At 44.0% G+C, this 24,617-nt stretch overlaps 1 protein-coding gene across 5 annotated transcripts in view; it reads right to left on the bottom strand.

Annotated features, from left to right (window-relative positions):
- The window catches only part of PEAK1 (pseudopodium enriched atypical kinase 1), a 119,619-nt gene that overhangs the window by 39,819 nt on the left and 55,183 nt on the right, over positions 1-24,617 (bottom strand). Inside the window, exon 1 of one of the 5 annotated variants that reach the window (XM_084816781.1) lies at positions 8,246-8,619. The exons of the other annotated variants lie outside the window; for them this stretch is intronic. The gene's annotated coding sequence lies outside the window, so the exon portion shown is untranslated. Of the gene's footprint in view, positions 1-8,245; positions 8,620-24,617 lie in introns of those variants that run through there. 5 annotated transcript variants of the gene reach the window in all.

Raw genomic sequence — 24,617 nt, 5'->3', positions numbered from 1 at the left:
AAGCCTTTTCTGTATGTTCTATTTTTTTTTGGGGGGGGGGAATGTTTAATAACAATGAGATAATTAAGACTGTGGGTCCTAATTTATGGGACAGTAGATAATATTACCTATGAGGTAATTTCTACACAAAAAAGTATAAATATGTGCTGATTTTAGAATGTGGAGGCTTCTCATTAGAAGCTTACCAGGCCTGTGTACCTGACAGCTGAATAGCCTATTCAGTATTGAATGGGGAACTTGTTACTTTATTTAATCTAATTAAATTAATTTCATTTCTATACCACCTAATAGCTGAAGCTCTCTGGGAGGTTCACATAAACTTAAACCACAAAGCTTAACATAAAACAATATAAAATATGAAAGCTTAAAATCACAAAATAACAGTACAATCAGAATAAAACCTAGCAGCAATGCAGAGATTTAAAATACAAATTGAAAACACCATAGCTAAAAGATTAGGAAGCTAAAATACTGGGAGAATAAAAAGGCCTTCACCTGGTGAACCTCTCTAGCGACTGCATTCCACAGCCGGGATGCCACAACAGGAAAGGCTCTCTTCCTGGTAGCTACCTGCCTCACTTCCTTTGGTGGGGGCTACCGGAGAAGGATCCCTGAGGATGATCTTAGGGTCTGGGCAGGCACATATGGGAGGAGGCGATCCTTCAGATAACCTGGCCCCAAGTTGTTTAGGGCTCTGAATGTTAATACCAGCACTTTGAATCAGGCCCAGAAATGGACTGGCAGTCAGCACAGCTGGAAAAGTACTGGTGTAATGTGATCTCGTTGGCCAGTCCCTGTTAACGATCTTGCTGCCCTATTTTGGACCAGCTGAAGATTCCGGACCGTTTTCAAAGGCAGCCCCACGTATAACGCATTGCAGTAATCCAGACGAGAAGTTATCAGAGCATGGATAACTGTAGCTAGGCTATCTCTGTCCAGATAAGGGCGTAGTTGGTATACCAGCCTAAGCTGATAAAAAGTGCTCTGTGCGCCACTGAGTTCACCTGTGCCTCAAGTGACAGTTCTGGACCCAAGAGCACACCCAAACTATGAACCTGATCCTTTAGGGGGAGTGCAACCCCCGCCAGAATGGGTTGAACATCACATAGTGGGGCAGACGAACCACCCACTAACAGTACCTCCGTCTTGTCTGGATTGAGTTTCAGTTTATTGGCCCTCATCCAGTATATTACCATGCCCTGATTCAGAACAGCCACTGCCTCACCTGGATTTGATGAAAAAGAGGTAGAGCTGGGTGTCATCTGCATATTGATGGCACCTCAGCTGGCACCTCTGGACAACCTCCCCTAGCAGTTTCATGTAAATGTTGAACAGCATAGGGCATAAAATAGATCCTTGTAGAACCCCATGGCATAATTGCCAAGGCCCAGAGCAATAACCCTCCAGCATCGGTTTCTGGAATCATCCAAGTAGGAGCAGAACCACTGCAGTGCAGTGCCTCTAACTCCCAACCCAGACAACCTATCCAGAAGGATACCATGGTCAATGGTATCAAAAGCCGCTCAGAGGTCCAGGAGAATCACAGGGTCGCACTCCCCCTGTCCCTCTCTCAGCAAAGGTCATCCCACAGGGCAACCAAGGCAGTTTTTGTTCCAAAACCAGGCCCAAAGCCCGATTGAAATGGATCTAGATTATCTATTTCATTCAAGAGTGCCTGGAATTGTTCTGCAACCACCTGCTCAAGCACCTTGCCCAGGAAGGGGATGTTGGCCACTTCCTCAGTAGGAAGTGATCTGACCATGACAAGGGGACAGATGTTAATTCCCCCACTGTTAAATCACCCTCTTCCTGCCCAGCTGAGAAAAGCAGATCAAGAGTGTGTCTTTTTATATGCATTGGACCGATGACATGTTGAGACAGCCCCATGGTTGTCATGATGGCCATGAAGTCCTGAGCCACCCCAGATAGAGCGGCCTTGGCACACAAGTTGAGATCCCCCAGAACCATCTTCCTAGAGGTCCTCAACACAAGGTCCAAGACCACCTCTGTCAGCTCAGGCAGGTAGTCTGATAGGTAGCAGGGTGGGCGGTACACCAGTAGAATCCCTAATCTGTTCTGGGTACCCAACACAAGCTACAGACACTCAAGAGCCACACTGGAATGAACAGGAAGCCTAGAGAGGGAGATTGAATTCCTATAGACCACAGCAACTCCCCCTCCCCAATCCTTGAGTTGGTGTTGGTGATGAACCGAGTAACCAGGAGGGCACAGCTGGGAGAGAGTAACTTCTCCCAGGTCTCAGTAATTCATACCAGGTCAGCCCCTTCATCCACAATCAAAGCGTGGATGAGGGAGATTTTATTCTGGACCAACCTGGCATTTAGCAGAAGCACCAGACCCGAGGGCAAGCTGGTAAAGTCACCAGGAAACATCTGGTTGAGGGTAGAATCAGAAGAGAGGATAGCTGTAAGGTATCTAGCCCCTCTTCTCCTCAGCTGGCTTGTTAATCCCCCAATGCCATACCTCCCTCTACCCATGACCACAGTTATGGTGGCACCCCCCCCGGACCCCCTGAGTTACTCAGTGGACTTCCCAAGCACATATTAAAATGTTAAAATATAAAACAATATAAAAGAGAGAGCAACAGCTAAGAAGGAGCAAGTAAAGATCTGCATTTGCCCCTTTCTTCTTGTTCTTTGAAGCTCCTGGCCTCTGCTTCTGCTGCTACTTGCTGCTTTTAGCTGGTTGCAGGTATCTCTGGAAAGGCAGTAGGGTGGGTCTTGTATGTGCTCCTCTATGCACCTCCAAGTGCGATGCTAGTGTCGCACTTTGCATGAGGCAGAGGTGCTGCCTCTGGCAGCCCCCCCTCTTAAATACCTGTAGGGTAGAAGAGTGGCTGGTCAGCTGATGTCAGTAGCCAGTGGGAGAGGCCTCAGCAAGCTGGCTTCGATAACGGGCTCCACCCCAAACACACTCCATACTTAGAATGAGATCTCTCCTTTTTAAGGTATTAGGACCAGAAGTCCAAAAACAAGAAATGTTTAAGGAATTGTTTCCTGTTACGCTATTAAGTTCTTTAGCAAAGCTCTACTTAACAACAAAAACATTTTTTGTCATTTTATACAAGTTATATTTTGATGTGATGCTACAAGTATATTTCTAATAAAAATGAAAAATGGATCAAAAAGATTTTTCCTTTACTAATTCCTGTTAGTATAAAACCAAAATTGAATCCATCCTAAACAATTCTGGTATATATGTTGATTGAAGTATATTGATCAACTATGGGTAGTTAGCTGGTAGCCAAAAGCATCCTAAATACTAGAACCTTAGTTTGAAAACACTCAGCAAAAGCCAAAATTGTAACAAAAGCCTCTTTGAACAAAGACAATTATGGGATAAGATGTGTACACACATGGGAATTGATTCCTTTCTCAAGCCACTTTTATTTATTTATCTATTTAAAAATGTTTAGGCTGCCTTTTGGGGGCAGGAGCCCTCCCAAGGAGGCTTACAATAATAGCAATATAATTTTAAAAACATACTGGCCATGTTCAGATGTCATGGTAACCCATGATAGGTTAATAAGCTACACACAGTAGCTTATTTTTGAAAGACCATGATCCCCCACCACATGAATGGGTTAATAAGCTACTGTGCATTGTTTGACTCATCCGCTGCCCCCTCTCAGTCCTCCTGGCGGTATCCCATCTCCCCTTGCTGTGGAAATATATCCTGCCAGCCCTCGTGCTCACTTGCTTTTCTCCAATTAGCCGGCTTTGCTTAAGGGGCGTTTTCTCCTGCTTCCCATCTCTGCTGGAAACGGTGCTGCTCTTGAGGCACTCAACCCGGCACTGTTCCTCAGTTGCTCCCCCTCTGATTGCACAGGGTTTTCAATGGGCCTTGTGTGCGCCCCTACTAGGGGTGGCTGTGTATGATGTTTGGTCCTGCTCTTGCAAACCGCCATGGAGTTATAACCGCCACCCCCTTTGGGGGGAAAAGGCACCTTCTCTCACATACCCGTGCAATCGTGTAGGATTTTCAATGGGCTTCATGTGCATCGCCACTCGGGGATGCTGTGTATGAAGTTCGGTCCTGCGCCTGCAAATCCCCATGTAGTTATAGCTGTCTCCTGTTTTGGAGGAAAAGGTGCTTTTGCTTGTGCATCACATACAGCATCCCCTAGCCTTTCTGCTTCCTTCTCCTCCTCTCCAACACTGTTTCCCCCAGCCTTTGTCAAGCCCACTTTTTCAAGCCCATGTCAACCTTTCTCTGACACTTCCCCTCCACTCTTAGTGTTAGTTTCCTTTTGTTAATTCCTCCCTCTCCTAGTTGGGAGGCACCTGATGCACCATCAAAACCCTGCGCAATTACCCCAGAGGAGGGAAAATCCTGGTTGCACAAAAAAAAGGGGCGGTGGCTATATCACCTTGGGGGTTTGCATGATCAGGACCAAACTTCACAAGCAGCCTCTCCTGCTTGGGAGACACCTGATGCACCATCAAAACCCCATAGAGTAGACACTGCTGGCACAGTCCCTTTAACTGTTCCCAGTAGAGGGAACGGTTCCCAATAAAGAATGTCTGTGAGGAGCAGAGTGGCAGCACTCTCAAAAGCTCTTGTAAGCAACCAAAATAATCCACGGTGATTGCCAGACGACACAATAACCCATGAAGGGTTAAATAATGCCTACTGCAGATGTAGGTTATCAGAGTGGGTTATTTTGGCCAAATAAGCCATTGTGGGTTAAAAAATTCCTGAAAGACAACACGCTAACCCACAATCAGTTAAATAAACCATCATGGCTTATTTAACCCATCGTGGGTTATTGTGACATCCAAACCCAGTCACAGTAATAACAAAATACAGCAAGCACTCATAAAAACACTTTCGACTATTAAGAACTATTCCAGAGCAATAGCTATGTTAATCTGTTGCAGTATCACTCACCTTAAAGCTTTTGTGGTACCTTTAAGACTAACATATTGTCTCCAGTCTTATATTCTTGCATTCTATATTTTAAAGATATTGCACATATATAAGAAATGAAAAAGGTAGTATCTAAAGAATTGCTACAAATTTCTCCAAACTGCTGATCATGTGGAATTACAGCCCTGATGGCTTAACTGGAAAAAGAATCAGTACAACCAGAACATTTTAGCGTTGGAAGAACCTCGAAAACATCTGTCAAGTGCAAATGCACAAGTATAACAGAAATATATAGATTTATTCTGGACCCCCCCCCCCAAACATGATTTCAGTTCTTAAAAAACCTGGAAAAAAGACTTGATGTGCACAAAGCAATTCAAAATAACACATAATTTGAAAGGCAGTTTAACAGAAGACTTGTGTCACTTTAACTTCTGTATCTTGCATTTGTTCAGAGCTTAGCTTTTTGAAGTATAGAAACTGATTCGCTGGCTTTGAAGCAGAGAATGAATGCCAATTTATTATTGTCAAATGTATTTGAAGCTCACCAGTTCAGAACACTGTACCTCCCCCACCAGAGCATGTGAATAGGAGAAAGTAAATTCACTGCTATTAAGGAAACTACCACCATGTTGTATAGGTACACTCAATGAATAAGCTGGGGAGTAGGCAGTAAGGACACCTAGTTAGATGTGACTACATAAGGAATGAGTCCAGGTACTTCAAAGAATCAGAGTGAAAAGGAACTGGAATGCAGCATTTCCTTAAATAGATTCTCATGGAAATACTTTGGAACATTTAAGACAGATCCCAGAGAGTTCATTTTGTGCACACAGCCAGTCAGCTCCTTCAAGTACTAATTAAGTGGATGCTGATTGGGCTGGAAGATTACAAGTTTGAAATCTAGCTACTACTTGAACATTGTATATATCCGGGTAAATATCAGAGTGCTAAATTGTTCCCAAATAAAACAGCAGCCATGACAACAGCAAGCACCCAACATAGGAACCTGCCTTATACTGAGACCACTGTTCCATCTAGTCCAGTATTGTTGGCTGGCAGCAGCTGTCCATAGTTCCAAACGAGGAATTTTTCTAGTTCTACCTGGAGACACCAGGGATTGAACATGGAACCTGTGCTCTACCACTGAGCTACAGCCCCATCAAATTGCTTCAAAGAAAATATTGCCTGTGAAATCTGTGTGTGCTATACAAAATCCCTGATGTTAAGCAAGGGCAGTATGTATTTCTAATGCTGTGTATACACAATGCATCTCCTAAAGAAGAAGCAATAATCTTCCCCAAAGAAACTATTATCTGACTCCCCCGGTATAACAGAGTACTAGATTTGGATGTGGGAGAACCCAGATTCAAATTCCTATTTGGCTATATGTACAGCAGGGCTCTGGGGAACCATTCATGATAAAAAAAAGTTCATGGAGCTTTCATCTCAACATAAGTAGATCTACCTAGTTTGCTAGCGATCGTACAAAGCCAGTTATGTTTAAAGAGATGAAGCAGGGTAGAAACAATTCTACCACTTCATAATAAATTCAACTCTAGTTTTTTCACTAGCCAACACTGTCAGATGTCAAAAGATGAGACAGAAGATCTGCCACATTCTTGTTATTTCTAGTGGAAAAAAATGGTATGTTACTGAAAACCTCCAAACTGAAGATATGGAAAGAGAGAGACTAGGCTGCATTTATTCCAAAGTTCAGTAAAACAAGAGTTCATGTAATACCAGCCCTGATTTGTATTCCTAACACAACAATGTCAGAGACTGGATTTTTTTCCCCAGAAGAGCAATTTACAGTATTTGGATAACAATTCAAATTTTTATTTTTGGCTTTGATGAAAAGATTATTTTTTCTTATGAATAATCACAGATTGATTTATTTTTATAGCCTAACCACCTCACTTAGTTTTAGCAGCCCTGAGTGATGACAGAAAAACAAACAAAACGTTCTTCGCATGCCAGCCACACACATGTATTCAAGAGCTGTTGTGGCTGGGGAAAGAGAGGCAAAACAAATTAGAAGGCAATTTTGATTTAAAATATTGATTAATCACATGATTTCATAAGAAAAAGGACAAGCAGTGTTCTAATCGATTCTTATGAATATCATTACAAAAACTGGACACCTAGTGTGCACCTACAATAACTGAGAAAAACAGAGAGGAAGAGGCTAGCTTCTAATTACTACCACCTGTCAGGAATAAAGCAAGAAATCCTCCCCTGGTTCCTCCATGGAGACAAAAGGGAAAACCTCTCCATAGTACATACAGATGTTCTGTTAACCTGGTTAGGAGAAATGACACTGCATTCTGTGAAGGTGGCCATTTCAGTTCACCTTTGAACGCTATTTTGTCTTTAATAGTGGTCTGAGTAAATGCCAGTAAACCAGAGTATTTCCCCAGAATGCCAGACTCTCAGAGATACTTCTAAAATTAATACATTTCCTTCACAGAAATCTACTTTAAGTGTAACTCTTCAGAATTGCTTCAAAGGCTATTTTGAGTACTATTCTGAAAGCACTTGTATACAGATGAAAGCCTGGAAACTAAATCACCTGCATGTACATGTGCTAGGAGTCACTTTTGCATTTTTGAAGATGCAAAATGATGCATATTGAGACTAAAAATTCCAGCTTCACATATATTTGATGGACTCTCCACACCTTTTAGCCACACAGGAAAGCGGGTGGAAAGCTTGATGAAAACATCAACACAGTGTGCAGTGTCCATGTTAGGAATTACTAGGGAGAGGACTGAAAATAAAGCAAGTAACATAATGACATTAAATACATCTATGGTGTAATTCTATTTAGAATACTATGTATAGTTCTAGACATCTCATTTCAAAAAGGAATCTTTAACTCTAACTTTAAAACAGCTTTCAGAATGGCTGTTTTTAAAAACAAACAATTTAACATAATAATCTCATTAGAACAATTTGACCAAGTTTTATAAAATTATGAATGGTGTAGAGAGAATGAATAGAATTCTCTCCCCCATATATTTCTAGAAACTGAGGTACACCCAGTGAAAATGACTAGCAGTACCCTGATGATCAACAAAATTACTTCTTCATACAATGCATCTCTCTCTCTCTCTCTCTCTCTCTCGTGTATACCATTTGACATAATAAAATCTTAAGCACTGCAAATGCTAAAATATTAAATTCACTATTAAAATACTCAATAAACAATTACAGGAGCAACAAAAATAAACAAAACAATTAAAATAATTTTTAAAAACTGAAAAACAATTAAATGGGGCAGCATCATGGTACCAACTGCAAGCCAGGGAAAGCTTTCATAAACAGGTGTTTTCAGGGGGGGTTTAAAACTCACCACATTTTCTCCCTCTGAACAGCAGAGGGGAGGGAGTTCCAGAGGGTGGGTGCCTCCACTGAGAAGTCCTGCTTTCTAGATGTCACATGGCGACATTCTGTTGTTCGTGCAATGACCTGCAAGCCCTCCTATGAGGATCTTAATGGTTGGCTGGGTATATATAGGGGAAAGCAGTCTGCTAGGTACCCTGGTCCCAAGTTGTTTAGGGCTTTGTATGTTAACAACAGAACCGTGAACTTGGCTCTATAGCTAATAGGCAGCCAGTGCACCTGTTCTTTTAACCCAGTTGTACAGTGATCCAAATATACGCCCCAACAACAGATGCTGAAGAAGCAGAAGTAGATCAGTTCTACGAGGATCTGCAGCACCTACTGGATAATACGCCAAAAAGAGATATTAATTTCATTACAGGAGACTGAAATGCTAAGGTGGGTAGTCAAATGACACCTGGAATTACAGGCAAGCATGGTCTGGGAGAACAAAATGAAGCGGGACATAGGCTGATAGAATTTTGCCAAGACAACTCACTGTGCATAACAAACACTCTCTTCCAACAACCTAAGAGACGACTTTATACATGGACTTCACCAGATGGTCAACACCGAAATCAGATTGGCTACATCCTTTGTAGCCAAAGGTGGTGGACATCTATACAGTCGGTAAAAAACAAGACCTGGAGCTGATTGTAGTTCAGATCACGAACTTCTTATTGCACAATTTAGGATCAGGCTAAAGAGAATAGGGAAGACCCACAGATCAGTTAGTTATGAGCTCACTAATATTCCTAATGAATATGCAGTGGAGGTGAAGAATAGATTTAAGGGACTAGATTTAGTAGATAGGGTCCCAGAAGAACTACGGACAGAAGTTCGCAACATTGTTCAGGAAGCGGCAACAAAAAACGTCCCAAACAAAAAGAAAACCAAGAAGGCAAGATGGCTGTCTGCTAAGACACTGGAAGTAGCCCAAGAAAGAAGGAAAGCAAAAGGCAACAGTGATAGGGGGAGATATGCCCAATTAAATGCAAAATTCCAGAGGTTAGCTAGAAGAGATCAGGAATTATTTTTAAACAATCAATGCGTGGAAGTGGAAGAAGATAATAGAATAGGAAGGACAAGAGACCTCTTCCAGAAAATTAGAAACATCAGAGGTAAATTCCAGGCAAAAATGGGTATGATCAAAAACAAAGATGGCAAGGACCTAACAGAAGCAGAAGAGATCAAGAAAAGGTGGCAAGAATATGCAGAAGATCTGTATAGGAAGGATAATAATATCGGGGATAGATGTGATGGTGTGGTCAGTGAGCTAGAGCCAGACATCCTGAAGAGTGAGGCTGAATGGGCCTTAAGAAGCATTGCTAATAACAAGGCAGCAGGAGATGACGGTATCCCAGCTGAACTGTTTAAAATCTTGAAAGATGATGCTGTCAAGGTGATGCATGCCATATGTCAGCAAATTTGGAAAACACAAGAATGGCCACCAGATTGGAAAGAATCAACTTATATCCCCATACCAAAAAAGGGAAGCACCAAAGAATGTTCAAACTATTGAACAGTGGCACTTATTTCACATGCCAGTAAGGTAATGCTCAGGATCTTGTAAGCTAGACTCCAGCAATTCATGGAACGAGAATTGCCAGATGTACAAGCTGGGTTTAGAAAAGGCAGAGGATCATAGAATCACAGAATAGTAGGGTTGGAAGGGGCCTACAAGGCCATTGAGTCCAACCCCCTGCTCAATGCAGGAATCCAAGTCAGAGCATCCCTGACAGATGGCTGTCCAGTCTCGTCTTGAACGCCTCCAGTGTGGGAGAGCCCACCACCTCCCTAGGTAATTGGTTCCATTGTCGTATTGCAATTGCCAATATCTGCTGGATTATGGAGAAAGCCAGGGAGTTTCAGAAAAACATCTATTTCTGTTTTATTGACTATTCTAAAGCCTTTGACTGTGTGGATCATCACAAATTGTGGCAAGTTCTTGGTGGTATGGGGATACCAAGTCATCTTGTCTGCCTCCTGAGGAATCTGTATAATGACCAAGTTGCAACGGTAAGAACAGACCACGGAACAACGGACTGGTTTAGGATTGGGAAAGGAGTACAGCAGGGTTGTATACTCTCACCCTACCTATTCAACCTGTACGCAGAACACATCATGCGACGTGCTGGGCTTGATGAAGCCAAGGCTGGAGTTAAAATCGCTGGAAGAAACATTAACAATCTCAGATATGCAGATGATACCAGTTTGATGGCTGAAAGTGAGGAGGAGCTGAGGAACCTTAAGATTACTGCAGACGCTGACTGCAGCCAGAAAATCAGAAGACGGTTACTTCTTGGGAGGAGAGCAATGACAAATCTTGATAAAACAGTTAACAGCAGAGACTTCACACTGACAACAAAGGTCCACATAGTTAAAGCAATGGTATTTCTCATAGTAACCTATGGCTGCGAGGACTGGACCATAAGGAAGGCTGAAGATGCTGATGCTAAGGCAAGTGGAAGGCAAAAGGAAGAGGGGCCAACCAAGGGCAAGATGGATGGATGATATTCTGGAGGTGACAGACTTGACCTTGGGGGAGCTGGGTGTGGCGACGGCCGACAGGAAGCTCTGGCGTGGGCTGGTCCATGAAGTCACGAAGAGTTGGAAGCAACTGAACAAACAACAACACCTCCTCCACTGAGCACCCTAGCTGTTGCATTCTGCACTAGCTACAGCTTCTGAATCAGGCACAAGGGCAACCCCACACAGAGAGCATTACAGTGAGGTTAACAGTGTATGAACCACAGTGGCTAACCTATCCCTATCCAGGAATGGGCAAAATGGTCATACTACCCGAAGTTGGTAATGGTCACTCTGAGCCACTGAGATCACTTGGCCGTCCAGTAACTATGATCCAGGAACACCCCAAAACTACAGACCTGTTCCTTCAGAGGGAATGCAACCCCATCCAAAACAAATGAACAACCCAATTGCCAGAACTGGAAACCATCCACCCATAGGATCTCTGTCTTATCAGGATTCAGTATCAGTTTATTAGCCCTCATCCAGCCCATGACTGCATCTAGACACTGGTTCTTAATGTGCATGGCCTCTCCTGACTGAGATGTTACAGAAAAATAGTGTTAGGTATCCTCAGCATACTGATGACACCTTGCCCCAAATCTCCTAATGGCTGCTCTCAACAGCTTCATGCAGAGCTGTTGTATGTATTAAAGGCACTGGCTGTATGTACGGGGACAAAATAGCGTCCTGTTGCACTCCACAGTTCAACTGCCAGGGGACAGAGGCACAGTCACCCAGTGTTATTCTCTGGAACCGAACCTGTAAGTAAGAGCTGAACCACCACAAAATGGTGCCTCCAGTTCCCAACTCACAGAGATGGTCCAAGAGGATCCTGTGACCTTTGGCATCAATTGCTGAAAGATCAAGAAATAGTAACAGGGTTGCTCTCCCCCTGTCCCTATCCCAAAGAAAGTCATCCATCAGGGCAAATAAGACAGATTCTGTCCTGAAACTGGGCCTGAATCCAGACTGGAATGGTTCAAGATAATTAGTTTCTTCCAGAAGTGCCTGCTACTGAGACTAGGGATGTATGAAAATCACTTACCTGTTCGCGGATTATGCTGATGGTCGGGGAGGAGGCGCTCCATCCCTCCCCCCGGAATCCTGGACGGGGAAAAACAACAACAACCGCGTACGCAAATGGCGGCGGCTATGGCCGCCGCCATTTGCGTTCCTTATTTTTGACGTCTTAATCTACGTAAATATTTACGTAGACTAAGACGGCAAAAATAAGGGGAACGCAAATAGCGTAGTGGATGCTATTTGCGTTCCCTTTATTTTCGCCGTCTTAGTCTATGTAATTATTTACGTAGACTAAGACGGCCCAAAATAAGGAATGCAAATGGCGGCGACCGTAGCCGCTGCCATTTGCGTACGCCTTTTTTTTTTTTTACCCTGTCGTTTTAGGCTATGTAAGTTTTTACGTAGCCTAAAACATCTGGGTTAAAAAAAAAAAGGCGTACGCAAATGGCGGCAGCCGTAGCTACCGCCATTTGCGTACACTTTTTTTTTTTTTTTTACACCCAGACGTTTTAGGCTACGTAAAAACTTACGTAGCCTATCACGTCGGTGTAAAAAAAACAAAAACAAAACACCCTGCAAATGGCGGCGGCAGCAGCCGGTCAGAAGACAAGCCGCTGCCGCAGCCGCCGCCACCTGGAAGATCCGCCCCAGGTAAGTCTCATCCCGGGGGGATCTGCGGGGGGGGGGGCAGGCCATTCCGCCACAGATTTCGGGGGGCTGAATGCACTGGCATTCGGCCTCCCCGAGATCCGTGGCAGAATTCTCTGCCATCCCTAACTGAAACACCATGACTTTCTCAAGCACCTTACCAAGAAAGGGGTATTTGTGACTGGATGATAACTACTATAAATCTCTCGATCCAGGGAGGGTTTTTGCAATAGTGTTCATACCATTTCCTCCTTCAAGGCTGTGGGAACCACCCCATCATGAAATGATGCCTTTACCCCCACCCGCCAAGCTAGCTTGAAGGAGCCATGATGAGCAAGGGATGATCCATTCATGTTGAGTCACACAGATGCAAGTCCAAATCCTCAGGTTCAAAGATGGAAACTGATCCCACAAAACAGGGTAAGATGATGCACTGGTCATCTCAATAGACATTGCATCAACAGTGGCATTCAATTCAGCATAAAGATTGGTGACTTTATCCTAGAAGTGTCTTGCAAATTCATCACAGTGGGCCTCTGAGGGCTCCAATATTGGATTTACTGGGGTTGAGGAAAGCAACCCCCATACTACTCAGAAAAGCTCAGCTGGACAGGTACTTGAGTGAACAACGGAGGCAGCAAAGTAAGCCTTCTTCACCACCATGCAGTAGGTGAGATTATTAGCTCTTATGCATGCTTGATCACCTTCATGATGGTCTTGCACTACTCACACTCCAGCTTTCTTCTGACCTGTTTTGTTGCCCAGGGCTTCCCAGTAAACCAGGGAGCCTTCCAAGCTCCACAGTATTGAAGATGGTGCTCAGGCGTGATTATGACGATGGTGTGTTGCACCTCACCATCCCACAGTGTGACAAGGGCTTCGACAAAATAGAACATATGGTATGTTACTACAAGAGTGTCACTGCAAGAAATAGCAATGGTTCCTAGCTTTGTTGTTGTTCAGTCGTTCAGTCGTGTCCGACTCTTCGTGAAACCATGGACCATAGCACGCATTTCTCATGATGTACTCTGCATATAAGTTAAATAAGCAGGGTGACAATATGCAGCCTTGTCGTACTCCTTTCCCAATTTGGAACCACTCGGTTGTTCCATGTCTGGTTCTTACTGTTGCTTCTTGACCCTCGTACAGGTTTCTCAGGAGACAGGTAAGGTGGTCTGATACTCCCATCACTTTAAGAATTTGCCACAGTTTGTTGTGATCCACACAATCAAAGGCTTTAGTGTAGTCAATGAAGCAGAAATAGACGTTTTTCTGGAATTCTCTTGCTTTCTCCATGATGCAGCGAATGTTGGCGATTTGATCTCTAGTTCCTCTGCCTCTTCGAAACCCAGCTTGTACTTCCGGTAGTTCTCGGTTCGCATACTGCTGAAGCCTAGCTTGTAAGATTTTGAGCATCACCTTGCTGGCATGTGAAATGAGCGCAATTGTGCAGTAGTTTGAGCACTCTTTGGCGTTGCCCTTCTTTGGAATTGGAATGTAAACTGACCTTTTCCAGTCTTGCGGCCATTGTTGAGTGTTCCAAATTTGTTGGCATATTGAATGCAGCACTTTAACAGCATCATCTTTTAGGATTTTAAATAGCTCAGCTGGAATGCTGTCATCTCCGCTAGCTTTGTTGTTACTAATGCTTCCTAAGGCCCACTTGACTTCACTCTCGAGGATGTCCAGCTCAAGTTCAGTGACCGCACTATCATGGCTATCAGGGACATTCAGATCTTTCCTGTATAGTTCTTCTGTGTATTCTTGCCACCTCTTCTTAATCTCATCTGCTTCTGTTAGGTCCCTGCCTTCTTTGTCCTTTATCATGCCCGTCTTTGCACAAAACATTCCCTTGAGATCTCCGATTTTCTTGAAGAGATCTCTAGTTTTTCCCATTCTGTTGTTTTCCTCAATTTCTTTGCATTGTTCATTTAAGAAGGCCTTCTTGTCTCTCCTTGCTATGCTCTGGAACTCTGCATTCAGTTGGATATATCTTCCCCTTTCTCCCTTGCGTTTCGCTTCCCTTCTTTCCTCAGCTACTTGTAAAGCCTCATCAGACAGCCACTTGGCTTTCTTGCATTTCTTTTTCTTTGGGATGGATTTCGTTGCTGCCTCCTGAACAATGTTACGGACCTCCGTCCGTAGTTCCTCAGGGACTCTGTCTATCAGGTCTAATCCCTGAAATCTATTCCTCACCTCCACTGTATATTCATAAGGGATATGATTGAGGTCATACCTGAATGGTTTAGTGGTTTTCCCTACGTTCTTCAATTTAAGCCGAAATTTTGCAACAAGAAGCTCATGATCTGAGCCACAGTCAGCTCCAGGTCTTGTTTTGACTGACTGTATAGAGCTTCTCCATCTTCGGCTGCAAAGGACATAATCAATCTGATTTCGATATTGACCATCTGGTGATGTCCATGTGTAGAGTCGTCTCTTGTGCTGTTGGAAAAGAGTGTTTGCTATGATCAGCGTGTTCCTAGCTTAGGTGACCTTAAAAAGGATTACAGACATTCACAGAGAAAAGATCTATCAACAACTATTAACCATGACAGTTAAATGGAAAAACGGATACTTGCCTGTAACTGTGGTTCTTTGAGTGGTCATCTCTGCAGTCATATGAATGGGTTCTGTGACTACACAGAGCAAAGTCTGAAACCTGCTCAGTTCCTAACAGACTGCTGCAGATGCTATATAAGGAAGCACTTGGGAGAGAGCAGGTCATAATGACATCTGCAGCAGGGCAGATCATGTGAAAATGATGAAAGCCCAAAGATCCAGGATTGGCTGAAAGTCTCCATCTACCTTGGAAACAGTGAAATACTCTGAACAGAAGCCTAAAAGTCTGAAGGTTTTGGTTCCACTGGCCCCTTGCAAAGGAGGATTTTGAGCTCCTCCTCTAAAGGAGGAGGCAGACATTGCACATAAAATGCCATCTAAGGAGCAAGAAGTACTTGACTGGGTACTCTCCATCATTCTCATGGGGTATGCAGTATCCATGGTGATGGTATGCCATGCTGAACTGAAGCGCTGAGCTCTGGTCCTACATCAGCATGGCTCCTTAATCATAGTAAATGTAGCGTCAAAGCCAATTTTTGGAGAAATTGTGCCTTGTGCACAATTCCCCTGCCTTGTGACACCCCAATGACCTGGACTTTGCAGATGGGAACAATTTCTTGAACCCAAGTGAAGATGATTAATAGGAGGACTGCATTCCTGAAGATCTGGATGAAGTACACCTAAAAAGGCCCCTCTGCCATGGATGAGAATGGAAGAACTGTTGCTCGCCTAGATCCATTTGTTATGCTGTGAAACAGAGCTTCTGGATCTTGTCTTAGCACTGAAGAGAGCTTCACCATCAAAAGGCAAGTCCTTGATACTGGAGTGAGCCCCTTGAGTAACTCCTCTGAGTGCAACCAACCACGTCTGAAGAAAGACAGATCCCACCATAGCCTTTAAAGTGCAATCTGCCATGTGCAGGAAATATACTTCTGTTGCTTAGGGCCTCGTGCTGGAAAACCCATGCTTTCTCCCTCTTGTCATCCAGCATGTAGTCAAAGGAGGATGACACTTTCTACCAGAGAAAATGTTGGTGCTGGGATACACAGGTCTGCTAATTGGGCTTTCTCCTGTGTTGCTCCCAAACTCTTAAACATGCCCTCTGGAATTATAATTGGTTCCCAATCTCTCTGAATTCAGGAAGAGGGTCAAGGTATATCTCTTAAAATTGGCTTTTTAAAATTGTTATGGATTTTAAGGTTGTTCTTAACATTTTACTATGTTTTTATTTATTATTTTTGTTTTCTGAATTTTTGTCAACCGCCTTGGTTGGTTCCAGAAAGGCAGTACAGAAATGCATTCAATAATGAAATGAATGAATGAATGGCTTTCTGGGGAGAGAGAGCACACACTGTGGTTGAGCAGAATTTCCTCCCTCTGACACCCAACTTTCTGCCCTTGCAATCCTCTGGAGCTGAATGCGGCTTCTGCCACAATTTCCCTTGAGAGGCTTCCACAGGGACTGAATCTGAGCCCAGGTGAACTGGAATAGCTACAGGCATGATGTGTGTATGTTTGTGTGTGTGTGTGTGTGTGTGTGTGTGTTTGTGTATACCAGTTGGAACACCAGATCGCAACAGTTGGTGGAGGCTGCTTTATTTCTTAAGCTGAGCACCTTGGTCATATAAAGCCGAAGGGTGCGGAGATGAAAGCTTTGAAGACATAGATCTACCGCCAACAAGGCTCTTCTCCACAACTCTTTCAGTCTGTCTGACTGATTTTTTTCTCACTTGCTTGGTGAAGGATTGGCAGAACGTACAAGCATCAGGCAAATGTGCCTCACCCAAACAAAAAAGACAAAGAGAATGAGGATCAGTAGGAGGCAATTTGCTTCCACACCTCTCACACTTGCAGAAAGGCGCCTTTGTGGCCATAAGCTGCAAAGGCCACAACTGAAGACAAACGACTTTTTTTTTTTCCAGAACACAACTGAGGTAGACAAACAAAAATGAAAAAGATGACCTCAGCAATAGTGTGAAGCACTAACTGTTCCCCAACAATACAGAGAATGCTCCCGTTGAGTAAACCGGCTAGGTGGTCGAAAGAGAACTGAGGGAATGGGTGGGAACGCATTAGGACTTGAGCAGTGGATGGTGGGGGAGGATTCCCATCACAATATTCCTCAGCTTTGTAAGTTCCCGAAAGAGGCTCAGCACAGGGACAGAGCCCGTATGTGTGATGCACAGAGACCACGAAGAAGAATGGAGGTGAAAACAGCCTCAGGATCACTGACAACAATCACTGATACCATACTAGTCAGGAGCGATACCATTTCTGTCCTAGGATAACATATGTGAGATCTATTCATACGACTGTAGCATGATGAGCAGTCTCATCCCAAATTATGGTGCCAATAAGGCCAGGGCTCATGCCCTGGTGTATACTGACAAGGTTGGCCCAGGAGAACCTGCACTCCCAAAAGCAGGCTGGGGTCCTAGAGTGCCTATATGAGTGGTGCTCCCTGACAGTTATATCTGAGATCCACCATATAACTGTGGTTGCAGTGGGTGCAGTAACAGTTACACACACGTGGTAAGTGTGAAGAATGACTAGGATGAGCGAGGGAGTTGTGAAGTGAGGAGTCAGTCCACCCGGTAGGAGCGAGATCTCCAATTTCACCCTCAGAGGTAGATCCAATAATGCGGATCTCTTTGAATTTCTCTAGAGAAACCCATTCATGACTAAGTACTGAGACAGGGAACAGCTGCTTTCAGCTTCTCCAAATCAAAAAGGGTGCTTAAGTCACTGTAACAAGCTTCACTGGAGATGCTGCAAATAGTGGGCACCAAGACAGACATCTTCCATTATTTTTCTTTACCTCCTTTTCTTCAGGCTCTGCAGAGGCTGCAAACTGCTTAACCCTGGATATTTTTGCCTGATGGGCCAGGTCAACATCCTTGCCTGATGCTGGGGGAACTACCTCCATGGCAAGTTCTGGAACTGACATTGGTACTGAGTCTTCGGGTACCAAGATGCTGAGAGCAGTGTCTTAGTCAGACTGGAGGAAATAACATAACGCACGTGACAGATCAGGGGGGAGGAGAATTGTGAGTAAGGGTGGCATTAAAGGACTGGCATTAAGAAAGGGGGTGGCCCATCACCAGCTCTCTCCACTTTTGGCTTCATCCCTACCCACTATCAACTTAGTCACACAACTGTTATATCCCCTGTTCCCCGAGAAATTTTCCCTGAAGGAAATGCAGCCCTCAAAATAATAAAGTTTTCCTACCCCTAGTATAGAGTATATACACACACACTTCAAACTGTTATATTAAGGCTCTACTGAAAATGAGAGTCTGGAAAGCCTTTGCTTTCACTGCACCCACTGTAGATTCATACCAATGCTATTTCCTTCTACACAAAAAAAATCAGTAATGAAATGTTCAGGTACATTTTTAAAATGATGAAATCAATAGAAGGGTACCTCTCACGGGCAGAAAGCCAAAAGATAGAAGAATATGCGAGAGAAATTGAAAGAGACAAGAACTGATGTTGCACGTACAAAACAATTACACTAGTACTGGATCAATGAGAACATTACATTAGACAAGGGAAAAATGAATTTGATTCCAGTGAAGAGAGCAAGTGTCAATCTGTTTAAAATACTTACATTATATCTTTATGCAATTAGTCTTACAAACTACTGCTATTAAACTTCTGCAAAGAGTCTAATATGGGGCAGAATACTCAACAGAGCCATATGATTTTGCAACAGTGTTAAGTTTTATAACCACTTGCATCCATTCTGATTTGGATGCTGCCAGTGGTGTAGTTTTGGATGAGGGTCTCTAATGCCTTGTCTGGTCCAAGTTGCTGGAACCAATTTCTGTTGATTTCATCTAATGATACAGACAAGGTACATGGTGTGGCTTGCTCTACAATCTGCATGCTTGACCATTGCTCTCCTTGGCTTATTAAAGCTTGCCATCAGAAACTGGGGCCCTGCATTGTGACCACCAACTTGGTCAAAGGGCTGTATGCCTCTTCCTTTGAAAGAGGCTGTAATTTGTTCTTTGCTTAAAAAACAACAACTAAGACACACCTCATCCATGGATGTGAGAGGCTTAAAAACTTATGAGCCTATCCTCCAACATTCCATTTCTGGACAAGGTTGCCATGCATGTGGAGCAGAGCATTTCCAGGCATCTTAGGATGATGATGATAATTTGCCCTGGGTCCACCTCTATTGCATCCACTGTATATCATCCAGCAGAACTTTTTAGGGTTGTCCGGGGCTTTTTATATGCTGGCTCTCATCCGATGTCTGCTGTGACAGATTTGCAAGGCACTTCCAGGATAAAATCTCTTGCATCCACCCGGACTTAGGTTCCACTGTTATAGCAGGTGAATTAGGTGAGGTATCCAGAGTGCAGTTTCATCCAGTTTTGTTGGATGAGTTTCAGCTGGTAGAGCTCAAGGATGTTGCCAAGGTGCTTGGACAGGTTTGTGCAACCCTCTTCTACACTGGATCCTTGCCCCTCATGGCTTATTAAATCTGGAAGGATGGGAACAGCTGGCTGCGCCAGGAAGTGATTAATGCCTCCTTGTGAGAAGGAGTCCTGGGCAACCTAAAAGCAGCAGCGATGAGACCACTCCAGAAGAAATTCTCCCTGGGCCTAGAAGATCTTAACAATTTTAAGCCAGTGGCACATGTTCCTTTCCCCTTCATGGATCACTGCCTTGTTGTGGCGAAGGGGCTTGCGTAACTCAGTGAAGCCATAAGCTATGCCGTGCAGGGCCACCCAAGACGGACAGGTCATGGCAGAGAGTTCTGACAAAATGTGGTCCACTGGAGAAGGAAATGGCAACCCACTCCAGTACTCTTGCCAAGAAAACCCCATGGAACGTATCACAAGGCTAAAAGATATGACGCCGGAAGATGAGCCCCTCAGGTCGGAAGGTGTCCAATATGCTACTGGGGAAGAGCAGAGGGTATTTCCAAGTAGCGCCAGAAAGAGTGAAGCGGCTGGGCCAAAGCCGAAAGGACACTCAGCTGTGGATGTGTCTGGTGGTGAAAAGAAAATCCGATGCTGTAAAGAACAATATTGTTTAGGAACCTGGAATGTCAGATCAATGAATCAAGGTAAGCTACAAGCTGGGTTTAGAAGAGGCAGAGGAACTAGAGATCAAATCGCCAACATTCGCTGCATCATGGAGAAAGCAAGAGAATTCCAGAAAAACGTCTATTTCTGCTTCATTGACTACGCTAAAGCCTTTGATTGTGTGGATCACAACAAACTGTGGCAAATTCTTAAAGTGATGGGAGTACCAGACCACCTTACCTGTCTCCTGAGAAACCTGTACGAGGGTCAAGAAGCAACAGTAAGAACCAGACATGGAACAACCGATTGGTTCAAAATTGGGAAAGGAGTACGACAAGGCTGCATATTGTCACCCTGCTTATTTAACTTATATGCAGAGTACATCATGAGAAATGCCGGGTTGGATGAATCACAGGTCGGAATTAAGATTGCTGGGAGAATTATCAACAACCTCCGATATGCAGACGATACCACCCTAATGGCAGAAAGCGAAGAGGATCTAAAGAGCCTCTTGTTGAGGGTGAAAGAGGAGAGTGCAAAAGCTGGTTTGAAACTCAACATTAAAAAAACTAAGATCATGGCATCTGGCCCCATCACTTCCTGGCATATAGAAGGGGAAGAAATGGAAGCAGTGACAGATTTTACTTTCTTGGGCTCCAAGATCACCGCAGACGGTGACTGTAGCCATGAAATTAAAAGACGCTTGCTCCTGGGAAGGAAAGCTATGGCCAACCTAGACAGCATAGTAAGAAGCAGAGACATCACCTTGCCGACAAAGGTCCGTCTAATCAAAGCTATGGTTTTCCCAGTAGTAATGTATGGCTGTGAGAGCTGGACTATAAGGAAGGCTGAGCGCCGAAGAATTGATGCTTTCGAACTGTGGTGCTGGAGAAGACTCTTACGAGTCCCCTGGATTGCAAGGAGGTCAAATCAGTCCATCCTAAAGGAAATCAACCCTGAGTGCTCATTGGAAGGACAGATAATGAAGCTGAAGCTCCAATATTTTGGCCACCTAATGCGAAGAGAAAACTCCCTGGAAAAGACCCTGATGCTGGGAAAGACTGAAGGCAAAAGGAGAAGGGGACGGCAGAGGATGAGATGGCTAGATAGCATCACGGATGCAATGAATATGAACTTGAGCACGCTCCGGGAGAGAGCGCAGGACAGGAAGGCCTGGCGTGCTATGGTCCATGGGGTCACGAAGAGTCGGACACGACTGAACGACTGAACAACAACAACAACATGTTCCTTTCCTGGGCAAGATCACTGGGCAAGTGGTTGCCAGCCAGCTCCAAACACTCTTGGATGAGGCTGATTATCTGGATCCATTTCAGTTGGGGGTCAGGCTGGGTTTTGGCATGGAAATAGCCTTGATCACCCTATGTGATGAGCTATTGAGAGAGACGGGGAGTGTGACCCTGTTGATTCTCCCTATCTCTTGGTGGCTTTCAATACCATCTGTCATGGTATCCTTACAGAGCAACTGTCTGAGCTGGGAGTGATGACTCTAGAGGGTGGTGCCCGGGGGTTATTGCTCAGCCCCTTGGGTTCTCCAGCATGAGGTTCTGCAGAGGTCAGTTTTGTTCCCCATGCTATTTAACATCTACATGAAACTGCTGAGTGGGGTCATCTGGAGTTCTGGGTTTGTTGCTATCAGTATGTTGATGACATGCAGCTCTACTCCTTCATTAGGTGAGGCTGTGGATATACTAGACCATTGTCTGGCTGCAATAATGTACTGGATGAGGGCTAATAAAATTAAGCTCAACTGAGATAAGACTGAGCTGCTGTTAGTGAGTATTTCTTCTGACCAGATGGAAGGCATTCATCCTATTCTGGATGGGGCTGCACTCCCCCTGAAGGAGCAGGTTCTCAGCTTGTGGTTCTCCTAGAGCCATCATTTTCACTTGAAGGTCAGGTGGCCTCAGTGGCATGGAGTGCCTTCTACCAGCTTCGGTTGGTGGCTCAGCTACGCCCCTATCTGTATAGAGATACCTGACAAACTGCTTGTCCAGATATGAACCTATCCAGACACTATTATCAACATCTGAGACCTTCCTCCAAGTGCTTCCTCTGAGGGAGGCATAGAGGATGGCAACAAGGGAGACGGCCTTCTCAGTGGTAGCATTGATTGTGGAATGCTCTCCCCACTGAGATCTGCCTGGTACCAACACTATCATCTTTTTGGCACCAGGGTAAGACTTTCCTCTACTCTCAACGATTTGATGGCATGCGATGGGGGCTTTTAATGTCAGTTTTTTTATTGTTGTTGTTTATTCGGTCAGTCGCTTCCGACTCTTCGTGACTTCATGGACCAGTCCACGCCAGAGCTTCCTGTCGGCTGTCGCCACCCCCAGCTCCCCCAAGGTCAAGTCTGTCACCTCCAGAATATCATCCATCCACCTTGCCCTTGGTCGGCCCCTCTTCCTTTTGCCTTCCACTTTCCCTAGCATCAGCATCTTCTCCAGGGTGTCCTGTCTTCTCATGATGTGGCCAAAGTACTTCAGTTTTGCCTTTAATATCATTCCCTCAAGTGAGCAGTCTGGCTTTCTTTCCTGGAGTATGGACTGGTTTGATCTTCTTGCAGTCCAAGGCACTCTCAGAATTTTCCTTCAGCACCACAGTTCAAAAGCATCTATCTTCCTTCGCTCAGCCTTCCTTATGTTCCAGCTCTCGCAGCCATAGGTTAATACAGGGAATACCACTGCTTTAACTATGCAGACCTTTGTTGTCAGTGTGATGTCTCTGCTCTTCACTATTTTATCAAGATTTGTCATTGCTCTCCTCCCAAGAAGTAAACGCCTTCTGATTTCCTGGCTGCAGTTAGCATCTGCAGTAATCTTTGTGCCTAGAAAGACAAAGTCTGCCACTGCCTCCACGTTTTCTCCCTCTATTTGCCAGTTATCAATCAAGCTGGTTGCCATAATCTTGGTTTTTTGAAGTTTAACTGCAACCCAGCTTTTGCACTTTCTTCTTTCACCTTCATCATGAGCTTCCTCAGCTCCTCCTCGCTTTCAGCCATCAAAGTGGTATCATCTGCATATCTGAGACTGTTAATGTTTCTTCCAGCAATTTTAACTCCAACCTTGGCTTCATCAAGCCCAGCACGTCGCATGATGTGTTCTGCGTACAGGTTGAATAGGTAGGGTGAGAGTATACAACCCTGCTGTACTCATTTCCCAATCTTAAACCAGTCTGTTGTTCCGTGGTCTGTTCTTACCGTTGCTACTTGGTCATTATACAGATTCCTCAGGAGGCAGACAAGATGACTTGGTATCCCCATACCACCAAGAACTTGCCACAATTTGTGATGATCCACACAGTCAAAGGCTTTAGAATAGTCAATAAAACAGAAATAGATGTTTTTCTGAAACTCCCTGGCTTTCTCCATTATCCAGTGGATATTGGCAATTTGGTCTCTAGTTCCTCTGCCTTTTCTAAACCCAGCTTGTACATCTGACAATTCTCGTTCCATGAATTGCTGGAGTCTAGCTTACAAGATCCTGAGCATTACCTTACTGGCATGTGAAATAAGTGCCACTGTTCAATAGTTTGAACATTCTTTGGTGCTTCCCTTTTTTGGTGCGGGGATATAAGTTGATCTTTTCCAATCTGGTGGCCATTCTTGTGTTTTCCAAATTTGCTGGCATATGGCATGCATCATCTTGACAGCATCATCTTTCAAGATTTTAAACTGTTCAGCTGGGATACCGTCATCTCCTGCTGCCTTGTTATTAGCAATGCTTCTTAAGGCCCATTCAACTTCACTCTTCAGGATGTCTGGCTCTAGCTCACTGACCACACTGTCAAATCTATCCCCAATATTATTATCCTTCCTATACAGATCTTCTGCATATTCTTGCCACCTTTTCTTGATCTCTTCTGCTTCTGTTAGGTCCTTGCCATCTTTGTTTTTGATCATACCCATTTTTGCCTGGAATTTACCTCCAATGTTTCTAATTTTCTGGAAGAGGTCTCTTGTCCTTCCTATTCTATTATCTTCTTCCACTTCCACACATTGATTGTTTAAAAATAATTCCTGATCTCTTCTGGCTAACCTCTGGAATTTTGCATTTAATTGGGCATATCTCCCCCTATCACTGTTGCCTTTTGCTTTCCTTCTTTCTTGGGCTGCTTCCAGTGTCTCAGCAGACAGCCATCTTGCCTTCTTGGTTTTCTTTTTGTTTGGGACGTTTTTCGTTGCTGCCTCCTGAATAATATTGCGAACTTCTGTCCATAGTTCTTCTGGGACCCTATCTACTAAATCTAGTCCCTTAAATCTATTCTTCACCTCCACTGCATATTCATTAGGAATATTAGTGAGCTCATATCTAACTGATCTGTGGGTCTTCCCTATTCTCTGTAATCTGATTCTAAAATAAAAGATTTTTTATTAGGTCCTGATATTTAATTGTAACTCTTTTTAGCAGTTTTAAATTGTTTTTAATGTGTATGTTTACAAAATTATATTATGTTTTTATGATATTGTATTTCTGGATTGTAATTTTTGTAAATTGCCCAGACAGTTTTGGCAAGTGG

Source organism: Heloderma suspectum, chromosome 11 (assembly GCF_057233095.1).
Source record: "Heloderma suspectum isolate Gila_16-S chromosome 11, 16-S_ref, whole genome shotgun sequence".
NCBI lineage: Eukaryota > Metazoa > Chordata > Lepidosauria > Squamata > Helodermatidae > Heloderma > Heloderma suspectum.
This window is presented reverse-complemented; position numbering and strand designations above follow the sequence as displayed.